The following is a 3,634-nucleotide window of genomic DNA, read 5'->3' on the forward strand; positions in this document are numbered from 1 at the left end:
AAAATCAAGTGTTTTTTTTTTTTTTCTGTCGTGTAATCGACTATTGTTTTCAGTGTCGACTAGTAGGAGCTGTACCATTTAGTCGACTAGACCCGCACATCCCTAGTAGTTACTACATTACCCATCGAGGATCAATAAAGTATCTCTTTATCTCTCATTCCTATTATTGACCCCTTTCTAAGCTAGTCTTCAGTGGAAGGCATTATTGCTCATATAGCTAGAGATAAACTGATTCTCTGGGTGCAAATGTGGTTTGGATTAAAAAACACATTGACATGAATTAGAATGCAGAATGTTTAGATGCCAGTACAATCATTTTTACATCAGATGTACATTTTATTATAATTTTAGAACTCCAATTGTACATTCTCTTTGAGTTTTAAGAGATTTCTCCAGAATGTTCCCTTAAGGTTCTGAATATGCTGTAAGAAAATTCTGACTCATATCGATATAACCATATTGCTCATCCAGAGACATGTAACGTTGCTATTTGCTCTAACATGCATAACTCAGCCTGAGGAAAAGACACCATGCACAATGGGCAGAATAATTGCATCACTAAACTTCACTATATATGAAGAACCTAATTATGAAAACTAATAAAATCTCCCCAGGGTAGAAATACAGCATTTCACTCTAATTGGGCCTGATTGATTGATTGAAAGTGTCAGTCGATCTATCGGTGTAGCAGTGCATGGTTTATTGTGTTCTAAACATCTCTAACTTGACTGTTTAGGCATAATGAGATCCCAGTTCTCCCAGTATGCGCTCTATACTGCACAGGATGCCTCTACTACAGGTATCAGTCGAATCTAAGAACAGATGGAGAGCACAGCAGTGCTTCTCAGATGGTTCTGCTCTGTTTACTCGTGAAAACACAGATAGCATATGCTGCTATCATATTCTCCTATTAAAGTCTATATTTTGAAACAGAACTAGTCGAGTCTTTTGCAACAATGAGAGAATGTGGAGTGTGGCGACCTTTTCAACAGACGGAGATTGGGGAGAAATCATTAAAAAGCCAGTTTACCCTGCCTTAGATCTTTTTTTCCCTATTTGTATTAGACATGGCAGGTACAACTATAATATATATATATACCTCTAAAAGTGAATTCATCATGTTTCTGCATATTTTCTATATTAAGATATTATATTAACATTTTCATTAATGCATTTGGCACAGGCATTATCCAAAGTGACCCTCGGTGCAATCAAGGTATGCTTTCAATGGGAATTGAACCCATGATATTAGTGTGGCTAGCATTATGCTCTGCCAGAACATGAAAGCATTTTAATATTTCATTTGTTTGATGAAGTGTTAAGCTAATGAAATGCTACACTTGCTATTTTTCAACACACATGTTGTGATGTTTTGTTTCGAAGCCCACACCACTTTGCACTGACAATGCAGGCTTGCATAAATTGGATTTCAAACCGCACATCCACCATTGATTTGTGCTTCAAACTGTTTAGTATGACGCAACGGATCAGAGAAAGCAATTTTCCAGCACCTCGTCATACAAAGAGGTACTAAAATCAGTTAAACAATCCAGTGTGCTCACAGAAGCCGCGTCTGAGAGATCCTTAATATCAAGGGTTTTACTTATTGTCTGTTAATTAGTGCAGCCATCAAGTGGCCCATGTGATTACATCTGTGATTAAGAATTGCCTGCTCAGGTCTGAGTTTGGAGAGTTTGGCATGAAAGAGACTCCAAGGACACAAAATGGTTGGAGTGTATTGTCTACCATTAAGCCGAAAAATATTTTTGCTCAACATTTTCACTTTGTAACGAGTCAGTGGCCTGCCATCAGCAAGGGACAACTGGTAATGGCTGTCCCAGGCCGTGGTGGTCCCACTAAGGTCCTCTATGGGAAAGCCCAATCCTTCCATATTTTTCTTTCAGGACCAATGACTTTTGCCCCTGAAACCCAGTGATCTAATTGGTATCTGCTTGCTAGTAGAGGATCATATATGGATATTTATGATGCACTTTTTTTACATAATTCTACTTTAATATTTTTTATTTTAATCTTAATTTAATTTACACTACCCCAAATATGTGTTGAAATAATGCATGCATGCAAACACATGCTATTTGCAATCCATAAGACAACCTCTGACTTGTGTTTTAGAAAGTGCAAAGACAGTCTGCAATGATTCCTCACCGCCTCCATCTACAAAGAGATGTGGGAGGACAAACTCGCTGGTTGTGTGATTAACAGCTGGGGTAAAAAAAAAAAAAAATTTCATCATCTGCATAGGAGGTGTTTTGCTGTGGACGGTATAAATTAGGCTGAAGCAATGAATGCAGATCAGACGAATGGATCAGAATCACAATGCCTCCATTCAAAGTGATATACATTCATTTAACGATACTTACTGTACAGTGGATGCTCAAGGCGACTGCATTTGAAATTCATGTGGTATAGGGGTGCTGTAAAACATCTTGGACGGCAACAGGGTGATTCAAGGGAGATTGAGAGCAGCCAGATGCAAGACTGCCTGTGGCTATTCGTCCAGGACGTGCCTTGTGTCCAAAAAAATACGCATCCCAAACTGGAGCACAGATTTCCTGTTGCTGCTGTTGATGCACACGTGTTTGTTCTCCGACCGCGACATCAGCAACAGGAATTCTGTGCTCCAGGTTGGCGTGGCTATTTATTCAACTACCTACGTGCTTGTTATCCATTCCCTTCCATTTCTGCTCCTTCACGGTCGTTTTGCAGTGAACTAATCACTCTGACGCATATTCCCTTAACTTGAATGTGGATGCTCATGCAGTAAATACAAACTAAGATTAACATTAATGAACCAAATAGATGAGGTATATCGGAAAATGTTCAAACTTACCGTTTCAACGTAAGTCATTCCGGTCAATAAAACAACATGTATTCCATTCATCTATAGCGCAGTGCTCCAGAGAGCGGAAAGACCACGCCACGCAAATGAAAATAAGCGCGCGTTGTCTTCTTTTAACGCAGATGGAGTAATAGCAGCGGTTCGCGCTCCTAACGTTAAGATTTTGCCTTGCGAATGAGGCAAAATCCACCAGGTGAGAGCCGTCTGGAAGCTTTTTAGAGTCCCTCGCACTGACAACCTCCTCCTTCCTCCGCGTTCAGAGGCGCATCTGCAGACGCTCGTTCAGTTGTCACATTGACATGCCGCTGTCTGCCCAGCGGTCATTAATATCGGAACAGCCCCCGAGTCTCCAGAGATCAACCAATAGCGGCGGGGCGGAGAGAAACTCTCGCAACTGATTGGCTAAACAGTCGCGTCTGTCCGTTGGAGAAATAAGGAGAGGCAGAAGAAAATGGATATGTTGATATTAATTTCTGATTGCGTCGTATTTTGGGGTTGTTGTTGTTTTTTTTTGTTGTTTTTTTCCAGACAGAGTATGAAAGATCATCGTGTGTTTATATAGTTTCTAAAATAATATAACCTCAAGTTCAAAGCATAATATGGGGGAAAACAAGTGCTAGTTGTCATACTTGGACACTCCAATGAATATTTCTCAAGGGTTGGTTTATTTTTTTATTTTTTTAATTTAAGTTAATTTCAAGAGGTTCTCAGTCTTGACTTACAAAATCAGTGCATATTGTTTTTCTATGGCGTTTGTTGTTGTTACAATGAAAA

General features: G+C 39.6%; 1 protein-coding gene across 1 annotated transcript in view; it reads right to left on the reverse strand.

The window, feature by feature from the left end:
* Positions 1-2,927, reverse strand: part of LOC107726057 (leucine-rich repeat neuronal protein 3-like) — an 11,999-nt gene extending 9,072 nt beyond the window's left edge. Inside the window, exon 1 of the mRNA XM_016535533.1 lies at positions 2,852-2,927. The gene's annotated coding sequence lies outside the window, so the exon portion shown is untranslated. The remainder of the gene's footprint in view (positions 1-2,851) is intronic.
* Between the last annotated feature and the right edge of the window lie 707 nt (positions 2,928-3,634).

The sequence above is a fragment of the Sinocyclocheilus rhinocerous genome, unplaced genomic scaffold, assembly GCF_001515625.1.
Source record: "Sinocyclocheilus rhinocerous isolate Xijiao unplaced genomic scaffold, SAMN03320098_v1.1 scaffold395, whole genome shotgun sequence".
NCBI lineage: Eukaryota > Metazoa > Chordata > Actinopteri > Cypriniformes > Cyprinidae > Sinocyclocheilus > Sinocyclocheilus rhinocerous.